Below are 21,243 nucleotides of genomic sequence, written 5' to 3' on the forward strand. Positions count from 1 at the left end.
TATGCATGAAGATTACTGATTTTGTATATTGACTTTATAAGGTACTACTTTAATAAATTATCTTTTTTTGTAGTAATTTTCTCCATAATTTCCACTGGGCTTTCCAGATGTATTATCCTATCATGCAAACATAGAAACGGCATTTCCTCTCCCTTTTCAACTCTTTCTCATGCTGCTGATTACTTTCTCTTTTCTAATTGCCTTGTTTAATATCTACAACACAGATTCTGGGTAGTTAGTTGGCATCTTAATCTTATTTCTGACTTTACCAGGAAAACTTCTTGTGCCTCCACATTAAGTATGATGCTGTCTTTTAGTCTATGATATGTATTTGATTATGTTAAGTAAGTTTCTATGCAATCCTGTTGTACTGAGAGAAGGATATTGATTTTCTGCATCTATAGAAATGATCAAAAAACGTTCTTACTTATTCTGTAAATGTGATGAATAATATTAACGAATTTCTTAACATTAAACCACTTATGCATCTATTAAATAAACCCACATGAACATGCTGCATTATTTTTTATAAAGGCTGTGTTTCTGATTAGCTATATTTTATTTGAGATATTTATATTGATAATAATAAATATGGTTTATTTCCGGGGCCTTTGATTTTTGATAGGTTTAGGAAATCAGTGGTATACAATTTATTTTAAATCAATTTAGAAATTTTATTACTTTCATAGTATAAGTGAGTTAAAGTAGAATTGTGATTACTGACCTTTAAGGGTTTGTTAGATTTCACCTGTGAATCCATATAGGCCTGATGTTATTTTTGCACTTTAATTCTGTGCTTCTAGTGTGGTGATTAAGCCTTTCTGTCTATTCTGAGGTAAATTGTGTTCAATTTTACTCTTTCAGAAAATTTACTCGTAGCATCTTCAAAGTAGAACCAGGATTTTATGTTTTAATTTTTATATTATTTTTATTAAGTAAATTTGCATAAAATAAAATGCATAGTTTGGTAGGTTTTGACAAATGCTACAGTTCTTTTTTCTTTATTTATTTTTTCAGTGTTTTTTACAAAGTGACCTTGCAGTTTCGGAGGACTGCTGGGTCTGTGTCTTTCCTGCAGTTTCGTCTGAATACTTCACTTCCCTTTGCCTCTCCAGTCCTTATCCTAGAGGTGGATTTGAATCCTTACAACCTTTCCTTAGCACAGAGCTCTTGTGACAGTTGGACTATTAATGTGGCTTTCCATGACCTTCTCCCCTAGAGTGTAGGCAGAACCTGTATTTTTTTCACAACCAATGAAATAGAGCCAAGGTGGTTGAACATACGTAATTACATGTACTACATGACTATGCTACCTAAGGCTGTAGCACTTGTCTTGCTGAGATTTTTTTTCCCTCATTGCCTCATATACCTCACACACAGTTTACAACCATTATCAACATGTTAGATTACCATAGTATCATTTGTTTTTTATTATTTTTTCCATGATGTCTTTTTTTGGAACCAGAATATTCTCCAAGACTCCACATTACATTCAGTTATCATATCCTTAGCCTCCTCTGGTTTGTGAAAGTTTTTCAGATTTTCTGCGGTTTCAATAACTTTGAGGGTATTGAAGACTATTGGTCAGTTATTTTGTAGAATCTCCTTCTATTGGAACATGTCGACGTTTTTATCATGATTAGAATGGAGCGTTAGGTTTTGAGATGAAGATCACAAAGGTGAAGTGACATTCTCATCACATTATATCAAGGATGCATATTATCAACACAACATATTACTGATTGTGGTAAATTTTATCTCCTGGCCAAGGTATCATTTGCCAGTTTCTCCACTGTAAAATGACTATTTCCCCCATTTCCATTCTCTAATATTTGAGAACAAGTCATTTATTACACCCACGCTCAAGTAGTGGGAAGTTAAGCCCCACCTCCCTAAAGGGCGGACAGCCACATAAACTATTTGGAATTTTTCTCTTCAAGAGATTTGTCTTTCTCCTTCATTTACAAAATTATTCAATAATTTAACTACGTCGGTGCTGACTCATGGGTGTTTATTTTATACTTCGAGCCATAACCCAATACCACATTACCTATTTTGTTAGTCAAAACGTTCTGGTCTTTTCCAAGTTGTCTTCTCTGTCCCTTTGACATACCCCTATCATTTTGTTTTTTAGTGCTTGCTTCCTCACTTTCTGGTAGTACAAGATGCTCTAGGCTCATTGGTATACTCCCTGGCCCAGCCCTAGTTATAACAAGTTCTCCAAAGAACGCTAGTTCTTTCTATTGGCAAATGGCATTAGAAACCAAGATCCAAACACTGGGCTTGCCCATTGCTAGACTGAGCATTCTTGCTTCTATGCCCTCTCGGTGGGCAGAGCTAGGAAATATATGCATGCATATCTACCCATGTGTACATACATATCTATAATTATTTCTGTATCTGTCCATCTGTATTTATATTAAGCTAAACAAGCATGCATACTGATACCCTTCACTGTCACCCAGTACAACGTGATTTATTGGGACTTTTTAATAAAAAGCCTCTTGCTTACCTGTACCTCCCGCGCCAACAATGAGAAGCCTGGCTCCCACCCTCCACCTCCATGCGTGTGTTTGTTCAACTCTCATTTACAGGTATAGCAGTTTTAGAACTGATAACCCATTCCCATCTAAGAAACAATTTTACCAACTAGAGTACAGTATGTATGTGCAGATATGTGCAGATCCTTTTGTCTTTAGTCTTACGGTTTCCAGTCAAAGCCATTTTCCAAAGTTACTCAAGTTAGCACTCATTTTCCCAAACCCTTCAGTAATATGTGTGGTGTTAAAGTACCAAGTTTGTGGTAATTTGTTACACAGTGGTAGAAAACTAATATCCTGTGATGCAGCAATGATGTTTTGGTTGACTAGTTCTGAGATCTCATAGGTTCTGGACTATTCCATAATTATTCAAATTTCCTGCAGTTTCCTTGTTCTCCCCACACATTGGAGCTTGTGAAGGCCACCTCCTACTTCAGCTATTGCTCTAACCAGTCTGCAGGGCCTCTAATTGACACTATTAGTAAATTTGTGATCTGCCAAATCTTGGTGACTTGTCTTCACTCAGTGGTATTTTTCCTCCTACTTTTGCTATTAAAGTTTTGTGGGTTTTGATTTTTTTTCTATCTTACTTGTTTCTATGGGCTCTTAAGAGGTACAAAAACTATATTGTCACCTCCACTACCTTTCCACATTTTAGTGTTTTTTTCAAAAGTATTTATTTTTTACTATTGAGCTTGCAAGGGACTTTTGTCATCATCTACAAGATGAGAAGAAGTAACTGAGGTCTTAAATACAAGGCATCACAGTTAATTATGAAGAAAGAATTAGAGCCAGCGATTCCAGAATAATAAGACAAATACATTCAGCATACTGTTCTGCTTCTCTTATATCATTCAGAAATGTCTTCCCATTTTTGGTGAGAGGCAGGATTTTTGCTCTCAAAATGCATCCAGTTGTTTTAGAAATAATTATCAGATATTCCAAAATGTCGAATTTTACAAGCAAAAGCAGATGAATATGGAAAATCTGAGCATTTTATTATTCTCCTTATGTTGTATCTTAATCATTTTTTACTATGACAATTTAATTTAATGACTAGAGCAGTAATTCTCACATGTAAAGGTGTATGGATCATTTTGAGATTTTTAAAAAATGTTTCATCCAGTAAGTCTGAGGTGCTACTTGAGGGTCAGCATTTCTAACAAGCTTCCATGTGACATCAACGTTGATGATCCATGAACATCAGCTTTAATGGCAAGGACCTAGAGCAATGTTCCCCAACCTTTTTGGCACTAGGGATGGGTTTTGTAGAAGACAATTTTTCGACGGACCCGGGGACAAGACATGGGGGGTTGTTTCAGGATAAGCCAAGCACATTACATTCACTGTGCTCTTTAGTCTATTATTATTACATTGTATTATATAATGAAATAATTATACAACTCATCATAACATAGCATCAGTGGGAACCCTGAGCTTGTTTTTCTGAAATCAGTTGGTCCCGTCTTGTGGTGATGAAAGACAGTGACAGATCATCAGGCATTAGATTATCCTAAGGAGCATGCAGTCTAGAGCCCTCACATGCACAGTTCAAAATAGGATTTTCACTCCTACAAAAATCTAATGCTGCTGCTGATCTGACAGGAGACAGAGCTCAGACAGTAATGAGAATGATGAGGAGTGGCTTTAAATACAGATGAAGCTTTGTTCACTGGACCACTCATCACCTCCTGCTGTGAGACCTGGTTCAGGCCATGATTGGTACTGGTTTATGGTCTGGAGTTTGGGGACCCCTGACCTAGAAGACCAATCAATGGGTTTCAGGTAGTTGTGCATTTTCTGATTTTATACATGCATACAGAGAGACCAAAAGAGAATGAGATAAAGAGAGATAATGCATATTTTTCATGAAATTTAAAAGGATTTATGTACTAAAAATGTTAAGAACAGTTACCCTACAAGATAAAGTTCATATTCCTTAAGATAAATGTAAAATCCTTATAACCATTCCATTTTGTTTTTCTACATTGTCCTTTAAGTATCTGATAGTCCAGCCAGCCTCAGAATTTGCCATGAAGTCTAGAATCATACATGATTTCTAAAAGCTACTACTTCAAATAGAATTAGTCATATTTTATTCTCACAAATCACCTTTTATATACTTCCATTCATTCTTTCAGCTAGCATTTATTAAATGCTCCATACATATATAATGTTTTGCAGTAAGTATTAAGCATATAAAAATAGGCCACAGTCTCTATTTGTGAATCTTTGTAGTCAAAAACTACTGTATTTATTGTTAAGGATTCTTTGCTATGGTAGAGTAATTACCCTGGAACCACATGTAGGTTGGTTGAATAGGTGAGAAGGAAGGAAAGAAAGAAAGAAGGAAAAAAAGAAAGAAGAACAAGGAAAGAAAGAATGAAAGAGAAAGAAAGAAAAAGAATGAAAGAAGGAAGGAAGGGAAAGAAGGAAAGAAAAAGAAAGAAAGAAGAACAACAGAGAGAGGGAGGGATGGAGGAAAGGAAGAAGAAAAAGAGAGAAATAGAGAAAGAGAGGGAGGAAGGAAGGAAGGAAGGAAGGAAGGAAGGAAGGAAGGAAGGAAGGAAGGAAGGAAGAAGGGAAAGAAGTTGTAAAAAAGAACCAGGGTGGCAGGTGTTGAATCTCAACTGGAAAGTCTGAAGAGTTGTGCTATCTGTTAAGAATAATACAATTTGTTGGAGTGGTATTTGTTGGAGTGGCATTTATCAGTTTTAAGATATATAATTTAAAATAATTTTTGTAAGTGAAGATTTATAATATCAGAAAGCTGTATAAGAAACTATTAATATGTCATCAAAAGCCATCACCACATTCCATTTTTTCCTTATCCTATACACAAGAGAATTATTAAGAAACAAAATTAATAATCTCTTTCCAAATTTCTGAATTGGAAGGAAGCTATCCAGTAGGATGGCAGGTACTAGGCAAGAAAACATGGGGACTTGAGTGGGATTGCCATGTTTTACTGATACAAATTCTCATTTGGTTCTCCCAAAGGCTTGTGATCACTGTGTTTATAGGGGTGTGAGATAGGGTCTAAAAAGCCTGGCTTATAATTTGTAATAGGCTATTTTTATTCAGGGGAGTTGTTGTTACTAGACAAGTGCCTTCATTGATAGGGACTTTATGCAGATATGGGAAATGGCAGCATAGCAGGAGACACTGGAAGGAAATTTTGCAGTTTGATCCACAAAATTGCTAACAGTGGGAAATGTCCCTTTGCCTTGATAATCTCTGTAGAATGTATACCATGGACTGAACTAAAAATAGATAAATCCTACAGCATGCTAAACCATTGTGAGGAAGTACAGTGAGAAGTGGATTGACAAACGAGAGTAAACAATAACAACTGAAATAATTTACCAAGACTACTTAAAAATATGTCACTAAACGCATGTACAGGCATTTGAAGTCTCATCTGGTAGAAGGGTTGTAGAGAATATTCCTTGTCCCCCTCAGTGTGTTTCATTTTCTTCTACTCATTGTACCAAGGTCTGGCCTCATTATAGGCATGCTATTCCAGGTGAATTGAAAAGAAGTTGCATAGATACCTTGCCATTATTAATCACTGCCTCTATTGTCAAAAGCTATTTGCAGATATTTTATCTCATTCTATCTAAAAATTATTCCGATGTATTTATGGTTTGCTCTTCTTTTGTACTACAATTTGGTACATGAAAATGGTGCTCTACAAATCAGGGAGTAGTGAAAGTAATAATTTGTCCACACAAATTAGACTCTGATGTACTACTATTCTCTAATGTCTCTCATATTCGTCTTTGCATCACCAACCACTGTGGATTTTTTCAAATGTGCAAAGAAAATTGCAGCTATTTAAAATAACCTAGAGAGGGAGAATGATAGGAAATATCCTAACTACCTCAGCCCTTTACATTTCAGCAGCCTTGTTGCCAAGGAAACCACTTGGGACTTTAGGGAAATTTGTGGATATTTAAAATGGATTGTGCCCGTACATAGATAGACACTTATACAATTCACATTGCAGAATAAAAAGCTTCCAGCCCTGCAATATTAAGCCTGGAATTTCAAGGACCGAAAATAGGAAATAACAAAATGCAAAGGTTTATTCACTTATATGCCAACACGTATGCTGTTTATAGTATTTCAGATTATTATTAGGCTAGGCTGTTAAAAAATAAGAATCTATCGAGAAGAATAAACAATGCAATATCAACCTCATAAAACTTACACTTTTATTTGCTTTTGTGATTTGCAATTTTAACATTGCATCACCATTTTGATAATTTCCAAGGTATATTGCAGTTTTTAAAATCTAAGCAGAAATGCAGATAAATTTCTTCCTGGGCTGGGCTGGAAATTGACTGAACTCTATATAAGTGCAGACATGAATCTTTACTCATAATACTGTGAGTAAAATGCAGATATGAGAAGAGAAAGAAGCTAGGCTGACATATCAAAATCCCTTGAGTGGGTTTTTCAGTTTCTATGTGTTTGTGTCTGCCTTCTTATTTTTATTCCTTTACAAATTTCTGCTGAAGATGGGATATTCTTAGTGAGAAAACTGACTGCAGAATAGAAAGCAGGTATGCAAACGGACTTTCATATATTATGTTCACATATATTCATGGTCAATTTTTGAACCTATTCTCAGAGTCTTGCTCTCCCTAGACATGCAGGATGACTTTTTCATATTCTCCTTACACTTCTGTCACACGAGAGATTCAGCTTCACCCCACCAGCTCATCTTAAGGAACTCAAGAGCATGGATACAAAAGGTCTGCAAAGCGCAAGTCACTGGCCTGACAATATGTATGTCTGTTTTAACAAAGATTTAGCTGACAGATAGTGACATGGGAGCTCCTACCTTTGATAGTTCCAGAGTGTGAATAGTGAAAATTCATGAAACCAGAAGTAAAACATTGTGTAATGGTTAATTTTAATGTGCCAACTTGACTGCACCACAGGGTGCCTATATATTTAGTGAAGCATTATTCTGGTTGTGTCTGTGGGGGTGTTTCTGGGGGAGATTAACATTTGAATTGGTGGTCTGAGTAAAGCAGGTTGCCCTCCCTGATGTGGATGGGCATCATCCACTCAGCTGAAAGCCTCTCTAGAACAAAAAGCAAAGTAAGGGAGAGTTTACTCACTCTATCTGACTGTCTTCAAGCTTGGACGTTGGTCTTCTCTTGTCTTCAGGCTCACGCTTGGAGTATAACTTATATCATTTCCCAGTTTCTGCTGTCTTCAGATCTTGAGACTACTCAGCCTCTATAATTTCATGAGACAATGCCATATAATAAATTTATTTACAAGCATACATATTAGGTGTATATATTTACACATTTAATATTCATACATATCTATAACATTGCATACATATTTATATATTTTAACATTGTGTATAAAAATATATTTCCCTTTGGTTCTGTCTCTCTCTGGGGAACCCAGACTAAGACATATGTGTAATTTAATAATATACAGCATCTATATCTTTTAATAATTCAACATTATGAGGTGTTACAGTTTCATTCACATTCATTCATGGACATATGTTCTCAGCAAAAGACAAACATTTATATAAACATAACTTTCAGATACTAGCTGAAGATTCATAATGAACACAGCATGCTAACTTATCCTATTCTAAATTCCTTCTAAAATTATTTAAATGATAGAAAAATTAGAGATGTCATGCCTCAGTATCCAGGATTAATAGAAAGTATAATTAACTAAAAATAACACAGAGGAATTTCAGTTGGATATTTTCTAGATAGGGTTCAAATGAAAATTTTAAAATAACAACAACAACAAACAAAGTAAAAGCAGAAAGATGAGAGGAATATGTGGATGCAGCAAATAAGCCTGATTGCTAGAGGCAAGAGCTAGAAAGAGGGGTAACCAGAGAACACTTGCCTTGGAATCCCTTTCTCCAGTAGGAATAAGAATATTAGAAAGTAATTCATAGAGAATTCCAGAAGCATCTCCAAGCAGAAAACACAGTGGGCATCAACAGCTGCCTTCTCCCCACCTCAGCATAATTGGGCTTTTCTCTGGATCAGCAGGCCTGCTGCCGGCTACAATGGGCACTGATACCAACTAGACTTTGAGGAGAAAAGGTTAATATACGCACTTGATTTTGGATATATTGGTTATTGATAATCATGCCACCATTTGTGTGTGGGTAGAGAGGAAAAAATCATAACACATAGCATATAAAAACAGTACACACAATAAGATAAGGTGAGCTCAGCCCCTCAGAATCAGAGAAAAAACCTACTTAAAAAGTTTTTCCAAACCTACAGAATAAAGAAGTAGATTTTAAAAAGTGCCTGCTTTGTCTTGCAGTAAAAAGAAAAGAATTGAACACCATGAAACAAGAGATGAAAGATGAGAGGATAAGACAACAGACTGAGATATAAAATGGAGCTAGCTGGGAGCCAGACAGAAGGGCAAAAGGAGCTGAACAAGATAAGGAAAAAATGAAAGGAAACTCAAGATACAATAACTAATTTTAAAACTGCTTTGAAAGCAGTAAAGAGAAGAATCCATACTGTAAAAACTGAATCAGTGATGTGAAAGCTGAACTTTTGAGCCTTTTTTTATTATTAAGCAATAAATTGCTCAGAGTTAGACTACATTGTTAAAAAATTAAAAACATAAAATTAGCCATAGAAAAAATGAACAAATGAGAATTATGGCAGAAATTGATATATTTTTAAATAAATAAAAAATTTTTAAATAACCACATTATTAAAACAATAGGAAATCACAGTATAGTTGAGAAGCCTCTAAGTAGTATAGTTAAGCAAAAAAAAAGAAACAAAGAAAAATACATAAGATACATAAATTTAAAAAGGCTAAAAATAAGTAAGGGAAAATAAACAGAAATATGGAAACATAAGGAAGAAATGCCTATGCTAATACTTTTTAAAAGCTTCATGAAATACAGTATTCTAAGAATATATAAATCAACAAAAATGATCTCCCAATGCTTAGGGGTTTAACAGAATAATAATAAGAAAAGATATTTCATAATTGATATTCCAGATTTCCCAAGGAAAGTTTTCAGATTCATTTGGTATTATAGTTTCTTCTAAATCCACAAGAAACAAAAAATTGTCTCCTAGAAATGGTTCCAGGGCATAGAAAAATTAGAAAATTGTGTTAATTTGTTTTTAGAAGATAACGTAACTCATTAGCAAAAACAGGCAGAGAAACCTAGACAGAACTCATTTAAGAATATTTGTAATGAAAAACTAGCAAAGCAAATCCAGAGTGTTGTTAGTCAAGTAATAAAAACATAACCAAGTAGGGTCTAGCCTAGTTAGATAATGAGGAAACAACATAAGAAACTCTATTAATATGTACTAATATCAGAGAAACAAAGAATAAAAATGGCATCATCATCATAGGTGCTAAAAGACATTTGATAATAATAGTCAACATTTATTCAGGATAAAAGTAGTATTTGCCAACAGAAAAACAGAGTCTCTTAATAATACAAAAACATTGCATAAAACTCTTAATACTGCAGTGATGTCATCTCCCTAAACTGAACTACAGATTCAGTTCAATCTCAGTTTAAATCTCAGCAGGTATGAAAGTGTGTGTGTGTGTGTGTGTGTGTGTGTGTATGTAAATCAACAAGCTTATTCTAAGATGTATGTGAACAAGCCAAGAAGATAGTAAGTCGATATGGAAGAACAAACTTTGTGGATTTTTCATTAATTAGTTATCTACAGTTAAAAAAAAGACAATGGGGTGTTTGCACAAGTATAGACACATAGAATAAAAAAGCAGAACAGTGTCCAGAAAGTAGATTAAGAGTGGTAGAAGTCATAAAGAAGTGAGAGAGTGTTTAGAGTATTTTAGGCCATTACAAGCAATTTGCCTTTACTCTGAATAAGATGAGACGCCATTGGAGTACATTGAACATAATGATAAAATCGTGAGATGGAGTCTTGCTCTGTCACCAAGCAACAGTGCAGTAAAGCGATCTCAGCAAACTGCAACCGCCACCTCCTGGTTCAAGCGATTCTCCTGCCTCAGCCTCCCGAATAGCTGGGACTACAGGCGCACACCACCACACCCAGCTAATTTTTGTATTTTTAGTAGAGACGGGGTTTCACCATGTTGGCCAGATGGTCTCGATCCCTTGACCTTGTGGTCTGCCCACCTCAGCCTCCCAAAGTGCTGGGATTACAGGTATGAACCACTGCAACTGGCCCATATTTATATTTTTAAATGATCACTCTGGTCGGTGTGTTAAGAACAGATAGTACAGGGGCAAGGATAAGAGCTGGGAGAACAGTAAGAAATCTACTGCAGTTATTCATTTAAGAGAGAATGTTGGTGGGAAGTGGTTGGACTCTGCATATATTACAAAAGTGAAGTAAGAAGACTGCGGCTAATGGAATGTAAGGTATAAAGGAAAGAGCAGGATTAAGAACTAGGTCTAGAGTTTTGGCTTAACAACAACTAGAAGGATGATAGTGCTATTTAGTGAGTTTGAGGCAAATTAAGAGGGCTAAATTTGAGAAACAAAAATCAAAATTTCTATTTTACACCTGCTCTGTTGAGATCTCATTAGCCCTCAGGCAGAGATCTACAAATCTGGAAGGTCAGGATGAGAGTTCAGGCAAATGCAATTATCAAGAGTATAAATTAAGAAGAGATAGGCTTTGAGGGCTGAGTCCTGATAAAAGAGACAGATTCAGGAAAGTGACACCAAATATGTGACACAGGAAGTAAACTGTATAGTTTACTTAAAAACATAGTGAACAGAAGCAAAGTAAAGAAACTTTCCTAAGAAGAAGAAAGAGATCAAACTGTCAAGTCCTGCTCAGGTCAAACTATGTGAGCCCAGCAAAATGAACATTAGATCTGGCAAGTGGATGTCACTGTTGACCTAGAAAAGAGAAGTTTCTGTAGAGCAATGGGGATGAAATTCTGATGAAAACATGTAAAAGAGAGAATGAGATACTTCCATTTCTATTCACGTGGCTGACTAGATTTTGCAGGAAAAAAAAAAGTTTTCTAGAGCAGAAGAGCTAAAAGACTGCCTAAAATATAATAAACATCTCTTTCAAAGCATTGCTGAGCAATCAGTAAAGTAAGGGAAACAACTAAAATGAGAAACAATAAAGATTTGTCATTGCAAAAGAGTACACTCTAAAAACGCTGCTCTACTCTCAAAGCCTAAATCTGGGTTTAATGACCAACAAGCATTAGGAGACAAAAGACAAATTTGGGGCCTATTCAAGTTGGAAGTCAAGATAGAGACCAAGTATAAAGCTAGGATACTCTTAGTGGATACAGTAGTAAAACATTCACTTCAAAGACAAAGAGTTGATTATTTTGGTCTTTGTCATAGCTAAGAGGGCTGATGGAGATAGAAACTTATGAGAATTCCTAAATAAAACCCAGCATTTATGTGACCTGAGGACCAGAATGTACATCCCCTTTGGAGCTCAAGTCAAAATTTAGTGTAATGTGGTCACAGACTTGGAGTGTCACCAGTCACCTAGCAAAAGTAAAGTCAAATTCTCACTTGGTGAGTGTATTTTAATCTGCATAATCTTAGAATTTGAACAGATAAAAAAAGCAGCATGAGTGCTCTCTCTCTCTCTCTCCCACTGTCTCTCTCACACACACACACACACACACACACACACACACCACACTCCTCACAAGAAATCAAGCCATCAAGAACAAAAGCCAGCAGAAACAACAACCAGAAGAAACAAGGCCCATAAAATTACATATTTTGGTATGATCACATACCTAATGTAAAATGAACGTTTGTCAAATACTTTAAAAATAAAAGAAGGAATTCAGAAGTAGAGTAAAGTACAAGATATCACCAAGAGCAAACTGGATATTTTTAAAAAAGAACTAAGTAGAGCATCTGGAAAAATACAATAATTGAAATTAAAAACCAAATTTTTACATTAGAAAACAAATTAGACACTCTTTAGGAGATTGTGATGGTCAGTTTTATGTGTCAATTTGGCTAGTCATCCCCAATTATTTAATCAAGGTATGTTGTTGTGAAGGTATTTTGCAGATGTGACAAAAGTCTATAATCAGTTGCCATGAAGTAACAGGGATTTTTCTATGTCAACTTGGCTAGTTTTATGTATCAGCTTGGCTAGTCATCCCCAATTATTCAATCAAGTACCAATCTAGGCGTGTTGTTTTGAAGGTATTTTGTAGATGTGACTGAAGTCTGTAATCAGTTGCCATGAAATAATGGAGATGTTTCTGGACAATCTGGATGCACCTGAGTTAAGTCACATGAAAGATTTTAAGAGCAGATCTGAGGTTTCCTTGAAGGAAAAGAAATTCTGCTTGTGGGACAGAAGCTGTAGCATATGACTGGAGTTTCAACCTCACCTTCCTAAAAGCCTGTCCTGTGTACTTGAACTTTCCTTGCTAGACCCAGCATCTCATAAACCAACTCTCTGCATTAAGTCTCTTAGCACATATCTCCTACTTGTTCTGTTTCTTTGGTTGTACCATGTGACTGATGGAGAGGTGATTAATGAACTGAGAAAAGATTTGAAACCCCCGAGTGTAACACAAATATGGAGACGTTGAAAGATAAGAGATATAAAGGATAGAAAATAAAATCCAATATACATTTTTGTTATATTCAGAAAAGAACAATAAAGAGAATAGTCAAATGAAATATAGAAATAAATATTGCCTGTATTTTTACCAGAATTGATAAAAGATACCATGAAGGTTAATTTTATGTGTCAACTTGGCTGGGTTATCATGCCCAGATGTTCTCTGAAACACCGATCTAGATGTTGCCATGAAGGTATTTTTTGGATGTGTTTAATATTTAACTCAGTATACTTGGAGCAAAGCAGGTTACCGTCCGTAATGTGGGTGAGCTGCATCCAATCAGTAGAAAAGCATCACAGAAAGAACTGAGGACCACTGTGGAAGCGGAATTCTGCTTGCCGACTGCCTTTGGACTCCAGCTTCAACGACAACAGTTCCCTGGGTCTCCAGCCTGCCAGCCTGCCCTACAGAGTTTGGACTTTCCAGTCCCCAAATCTGTGTGGGCCAATTGCTTAAAATAAATCTCTCTCTAAATCTCTCTCTCCACATACACACAGGCGCACACACACACTCACACAGACGTACACACACTCGCTCTTATACATTTTACTAAATGTCTTCTCTGGAGAACCCTGACTAATATAGATATTAACATTTAGATTAAAGAAGCTAAAAATTCCAAGATAAAATGATATTCACATTTTAGTGAATCTACAAACCTCCAAAGGCAAAAAATAACGTTTCAAAAGTAGTCAGAAAAAAATTACCTACAAATGAACATTAATTAGATTGACAGTGGAATTCTCAAGGCAAAAAACGAGGAAATAAAAGCTGGAAAATCTTTAAGAAAATAAATAAAATTAATAAATACATAAAATATCTTGAAAGTTTCATGAAAACAGCAGTAAACACAGTATTATATGACTTCAAAAATTATATTTTAAGGAAAAAGTGAAGCGATTATCAAAGGGGAAAAAACAGAATAAATTCATTAAGAACAGACATTCGCTAAAAGAAAAATCTAATGGATACACTTCAGAAAAAGTAAGAAAAATGGTCCTCAAAGGAAATCTGTAAGAACGTTAAAAGAAAGGGTGAGAAAAATTAAATTATAAACTTTCTGATGAGCCCAAATTATATGGCTGATTACGTGATAATGATTATGCCTAATTTGTAAGCTTAAATAATTATGATAGAATCTTGACAACCATAGTAAACAATTCAGAAGAGATTTAATATGAGCAAAACATTTTTTCAGAAGGAGAGTAAAGATATTGATGAGATTATATTAATTTAAATATACATGTTAAACATTCTAAGAAAGTAGACTAAAGCATGTAAATTTCTAACAGGTAAGGAAAAGACAAAGAAAGAGGAAGTAAAAAAGAAAGGAGGAAGAGAGATGGAGGAAGAAGGAGGGGAAGTAGAAAAAACAGAAAGCACAAGATAAGATAGATGAGGGAAATAAATCTAGACATATATAACAGTAATCACAATCCATTTAAAGGGACAAAAAGCTTCAATTGAAAATTAAAAAGTAAATCAAACTGAGCAATGTAGTGTGTATGAGAAACATATTTTAAAAATAAAGACTCAGAAAAGAGGAAAACTAAAAGTCTGGGTATAATTAGGAGATCAAAGTACATAGTAATTTGAATCGGGGAAGTTTAATATAAAGAAAACTAAACTTATGACAAAGCTGTAACTATAAAGATGTAATGAGAACTGTAAAGGGTATTGTGTTAGTCAGGGTTCTCCAGAGAAACAGAAAGAATAGGATATACATAGATATGCAGTAAGATACTTATTGTAAGATATTGGCTCGAGAGCCTGTGGAGGATAGGAAGTCCCACAGTCTGCCCTCTGCAACCTGGACAGCCAGGAAAGCCAGTGGTGCAATTCCAGTTGAATTCTGAATGTCCAAGGACTGAGGGTCAATGGTGCAAGTCCCAGTCCAAGTCTGAAGGCCTGAGAACCAGGTGTGCTGATGTCTGAGGGCAGAAGATGGACTCTCCAGCTCAAGGCAAAGAGTGAATTCACCTTTCCTTCACATTTTTGTCTTATGTGGATCCTCAATAGATTGAATGGTGCTCACCCACACCATGAGGGCAGATCTTCTTTACACAGTCTACTCCTTCAAATGCTAATCTCTTCTAGAAACACCCTCCCAGACATCCCCAGTAGGAATTTTTTTTTTTTTTTTTTTTTTTTTACCACTTTTCTGGGCATCCCTTAGCCCAGTCAGGTTGACACATAAAATTAACCATCACAGGTACCTTAGGGCAGAAGAACACCCAAGAGCGGACTAACTTGGGGCACCTCAGGGCTGGATGGCAGATGTCATTGAAGAAGGCACAGTTGCATCCTCATGGATGGTGCAGTTTATTGTTCCTGATTCATTGGGTAAGCAGAGAAAAATTCTCCAGGTGCAGGCGAGCTGAGCTGTTAGGTTGGTATGCAGCGGGAGTAAGGACATTGGGAGCCCACTATCAGGGAGTACAAAGTTTATTTCAGGAGCAACACAGGAAAACAACCCTCTGAAATGTAGGCAAGCCAAGGCTGGTGAACATTAATTAAGCTTATGATTTTCTGTTTCACTTATCTCTAAACACTAATGGAGTACAGGCAGTGAGACATTGTCAGAGGATGCAGTAGTGAGTGTGTGGCCTGTCCTTACTCTCACGGTGTCAAACGTAATATTTGGCCCTCTGTAAAAGTAATAGTATATTATTATTTATGTGTGTATCTATTTATTTTGGAGACAAGGTTTCACTCTGACACCCAGGCTGGAGTGCTGTGGCATGATCATAGCTCACTGCAGCCTTAATCTACTCAAGCGATCCTCTCACCTCCTGCCTCCCAAGTAGCTGGGAGGTGTGCACCACCAGGCCTCGCTATTTTTCATTTTGTAGTTGAGACAGGATCTCACTGTGCTACAAAAGCTGGTCTCAAACTCATGACCTCAAAAGATCCTCTTGCCTGGGCTTCCCATAGTGGTAGGATCACCGGCATGAGCCACTGCACTCAGTCAAGAACAGTACATTACACTCCAGAAATAACACTATCCCACATTAAAGACAAATAAATAAATTATCCTTTAGCTTTGATCTTATCTAATTTAACATCGTGATTTATTTACTTTTCATGGAATCAATTTTCTCCCTTTAAACACCTCTGCTTTTCTTCTGTGAATGATCTCCAACATTTTTTTGTATGACTTTACTGCAGTGAACATAATAGAACACATAATTAAAAGAACATTAACATTTTTATCTGACTCATTCTCTTAAGATTCATCTTTTGATGTGTTTAAAGCAGGTTAACCTTCATGTCTAACCAGTCTTTGCCAAATCTGCATTTGTTCTGGAGTTTGTGCTTCTTTTCTCCTGTTTTATTTCTTCCTGCTTATATCTTAATTGGAGAATTCTTGTTTTCTACAATCTAATTGAAACACTAAGTAGATCATTTTTTAACAACATTTGATGTCAGAGGACACTCTTAAAGTAACATTCATGTTAGCCCAAGTTTTTCCTAAGCCATTTTTTTGGCTTTGGCCTCCAAGTTATGTTTATGAATCATCTAAGAACTGAGAGGAACATGCTCCAGCGGTGTCCTTGTTAATCACAATATCACATGATATTGAATTGAGAACCTTCTTAAAATCATATACACATATATATTATATCTTATATGCCCTTTTTGCCTATGTAACCTGTCTGTGAGATATGTTCTTTGCGAAGATATGTGTTGTACCTGAGAGTATTCTAGAGGAACACTAGATTGATTGCTGATTATTCTATTATCTTCACAATTTTTCACACTGAACTACTCTAATTTACAGAATCAACTTTTCTTCCTTTTTCTAAAAATGGGAACAGCATTATCTTCTCTAATTCTCCCGTAAGTTATCAAAGGAACAGATTTTTATTATCTCCCATCTTCTAAGTAATTTTTCAATTAAAGCCTAGTGTAGATCTCTGACTTTCTCCACGTCACTGCATTTGGTTCTTTTCTGGCACATTTGATTCAGACTCTTTTTTTTTTTTTTTTGAAACAAATTAGGTAATAGAAGGAGCAACCAGGTATTGACTACCTAAATGCTAAGTGCTAAAAAGTATACTATATGATTTGCATAAATTAAATTTAATCCTCTTGGCATGGTATCAAGATATTAATTATGCTCATTTTATAAATGAGGAAATTGATGCACACAAAGGTTAAGAGGCATGTAACAGAATGACAATCTCATATATTCCCTGTTCCAGTCTGTTCATTTGACTGTTACTAAATTTTTTCACACCTTTTTTTAATCACTTTTCCAAAAATTACATGAGGAATGCTTAAAATTTTTGCCATAAATCTTACACTGACCATATATATATTAATATAGGTATAATATCATATACAAACATATCTAAATACATATAGAGAAAAAACCTTTCATACTTTTATTCTTAAATTCAAAACACTTAAAATATTCTTTAGAATCTATTTACTACTGTTTTAGACTATCTCAGGGAACAATATTGTGTTTATCTTTGAGGAATGTTTGTCATACGGGTTTTCAGAATATTGTAGACATATCTTGAGTAAATGTGATTCACTAGAAGTTTCTCATCTTGTCTCCAACAACTTTTCCTTGACTGATCTGGCTGAGTCACCTGCACTATCTCTGAGACTCAGTTTTCTCATCGACCAATGAGAGAAGATTGACTTGAGAATCTGAAGCCTATTTCAACTCAAAAGTTCAGTGTTGTTTTGTACTTTCTTCGTTTAGACCGGTGAGCTCCTTTTATTACAGGCATAGAAGGTGATTTAGATGGGCTTGGCCTAGTCCATCCAAACCATTGCGTGTGTATGTATATGTAGATACAGCCAGGTGGAGAAGGAACTAATAACTAGCAACACAGGACATTTATGTGGATCTTTGTTTTCACACAGCATGTGGGCAAGTGGAGAAGGTGTAGTTTTTATTTGCTCAATCCAGAGCACAGCTATGTGTGTGCTCTCACTGCTCTACTTAAAATTCTCTTATATTTTTGTCCAAAAGTGACCTGTTCTATTTCGTATATGAAAGCTTCACATTAAAAGAATATGAGGTAGCAAATATCTTTACTGAAGCGCTGTTGGCAGCTGAAATCACTGACAGCTTCCTGGCTGTGATTCATAATCTATATCGGTGCCTTTGAGACAGCAGGCTATTGATTTTTTCCCTGTCTATAATCCAAGACCATATACAGAGCTTGTTAGACATCTGTGGGAATATAAACTGAGTTTTGATACAAGTTAGGAAGGTTCTCTTAGCAGTGAACTTAGTTTTTGTCTTAGAAAAATCTTTACACAACCTTAATCTTGGTGAACTTTTTAAAAACAAATAATCCAATATAAGCCAGGTCACAGGCTCTGAAACAGAGAATATTGTCAATGTTTTGCTGTGGTTTGGGTTTTTTTTTTTTTTTTTGGAGGGGGGGTCGATTGTTTTGTGCCCAGAGTTTAAATAAAACTACTTTATCCAGTAGTTAGTAGACTATCTATTAAATAACGATTGAGACTTTTTCTCTTTGTTATACCTAAGAATACTTTTTATTTGATGAGACTAACTAGGATAGATTTCAAGTGATACAGGGAGATAACTGTAGGGCACAGATATAAATGAAACTATTACAAGTCATACGTTATTAACTATAGAGCTGTTCCTGAAAAAAATGAATAGGAATTACCTATATCAGAAGCCTTCTTAGGTCTGCAAAACTTAACTTTTTCTAAATCATTGCCTAACTGTCTGACCAAGAAATGAAATCTTTTTAAAGTAAACATCTCAAAGAGAGAAAAGAAATGCATAGGATTTCCCTGAAGTAGTTTCTTAACTACTTAACTGTATTAACTAATAAGTATGTAATCCTAACACTTTAGAAGGGAGTGTATTACAAAGTCAGGTGTATACCCATTTCAGTATAAAAACTGAAGACAAAATAGTATTATATACTTAATAAAAAGTCAGACACACTCGCAAATGAATACTGCTCCAAAATGTATAATTTCTAGATAAAATTGCCTAACTAAAAGGTGTTCTTTGCACTTTTTATATGGTACTCAATTTAATTATTTGTATCAAGTATTTATTTTAATAAAAATAATGCGTAATATTCACAGGTAATTCATTATGTGCTAAGAACTCTTCTAAGTGTTTTACTTGGATTACTCATTTGATCTTCACAATAATCCTAAAACGATTATTCAGATGCGGACACTGAGACACCAGTATGTCAAACATCTTGCTCAAGTTCATGCAGCTAGCAAAGGTTGGAGTCAGGATGCAAACTCAGGTGGTATGAATTAGGAGATTATGCTCTTAAAATCTGCTCATCTAACTTAAAAGTATTTTAAGCAAATGAAGGGCAAGAATTTGTACTGACTCGCCTTTGTATCACCTCCAATATTTAACATATTACCTGGTACACAGATTCTCAGTAAATGCTTATTAATATAAATTGAATCGTAGAGGAAATATGTACAGAAAACAAAATTAACTTAGACAAAGAATAATCAGTAGTTAGTATTCTGTGACCTGAGCCGCAGTGCTTAGAATAGTATTTTTCACTGTTTCTTCAGTTAACACTTCATTCCAGTCAAATCTCCCATCTCAAGTTGTCTAGCTTCTGCATATCATCTTGATTATGATATATGTTTTGAAGTTTAAGTGATGAGAATTTTGTCACAAATATTTTTAAATTATTAGTATATTATTAAATAATTTTTCACCCTACATAGCCATTCTTCATTCTATCTTATCCTATTGAGAATCACTTACTTTTCTATACATACCTCTTGTACATAAATATATCTAGGTTTAAAAGTATGTTTGTAAATCTTTATGTTTATTAAAATATTTGTTGAAGATTAATAACTTAATGCCTAATATTAATTTTATATTTAAAAAATTGTGAATGACATAAAATAAAGCGCTAGCATGCTGTTGAAATTCATCAAAAAAACTAAGCAGAACAGAACTTAATCTAAAATGATATTTTTTTCTAATGCAATAAAAGAAGAAACTGGGGGAAATAATAGCAAGAACAACAACAAAAATTGCACTGCAGCAGAAAGAAAATTAAATCCTTCCAATTAAAAGGCAATCTCTAACAATCATTTGCCACAGGAAATTAAAATAATAATAATTTTAGGAAACTATGTTAAACTGTCTCTGAGATTTAAGCAAACTCAATGAAACAGAGATGGAAAGGCATAATATGAGTATAGGTTGAGGCCAGGTGTGGTGGCTCATGCCTGTAATCCCAGCACTTTGCGAGGCTGAGGTGGGCGGATCACATGAGGTCAGGAGTTTGAGACCAGCCTGGCCAACATGGCAAAACCCCATCTCTACTAAAAGTACAAAAACTAGCCAGGTGTGTTTGTGGGCGTCTGTAATCTCACCTACTCGGGAGGCTGACGCAGGAGAATCGCTTGAACCTGGGAGGCAGAGGTTGCAGTGAGCTGAGATCGCACCACTGCACTCTATCCTAGTCAATAGAGTGAGACTCCATCTTAAAAAAAGAAAAAAAAAAAAAGAGTATAGATTGAGATGAAAGATCATTTGGTGACATAAGAAAAAATGTGAGATTAAAAAATAGAGTGAAACAAAAAATGTAGAAGCAGAATTAAAATCTTAACTTGAAGCAATGAAGAGTGAAATTAATATGAACAAGTAAATTACGATCATAAAAACAATATACACAACCAAACTAAAACAAATTTGTAAAACCTAACTAAATATCTGGAAACAAAATTCCAAAAGTGATAAAAGAATAAATGGAAATGTGAATAAACTACATTACAATGAGGAAATTGCAATAAGGAAGTAAAGATGACAGGTTAAGAAGGTTTCCTGAGTGTTAAAAATTGTCAAGGAATAAATAATTCCTATCTTATGTGTTGTTACAGAAAACAGAACAAAACTAAAAAAAAATCTTAGCTAACCTAATTCTCCAGGGTTAGGAAAAAGAAAGCCATAATAATGTAGGACTTATCCCAGAAATAAAAAGGCAATTAAACATAGAAAACCTATCATTGGAATTCATCATTATAAGGAATTAAAAACAAAAATTCTACAGGACACTAAATATTATATAAACTTTAAAACCTACTT

This window comes from Hylobates moloch, unplaced genomic scaffold, assembly GCF_009828535.3.
Source record: "Hylobates moloch isolate HMO894 unplaced genomic scaffold, HMol_V3 SCAFFOLD_9, whole genome shotgun sequence".
In the NCBI taxonomy this organism is placed as follows: Eukaryota; Metazoa; Chordata; class Mammalia; order Primates; family Hylobatidae; genus Hylobates; species Hylobates moloch.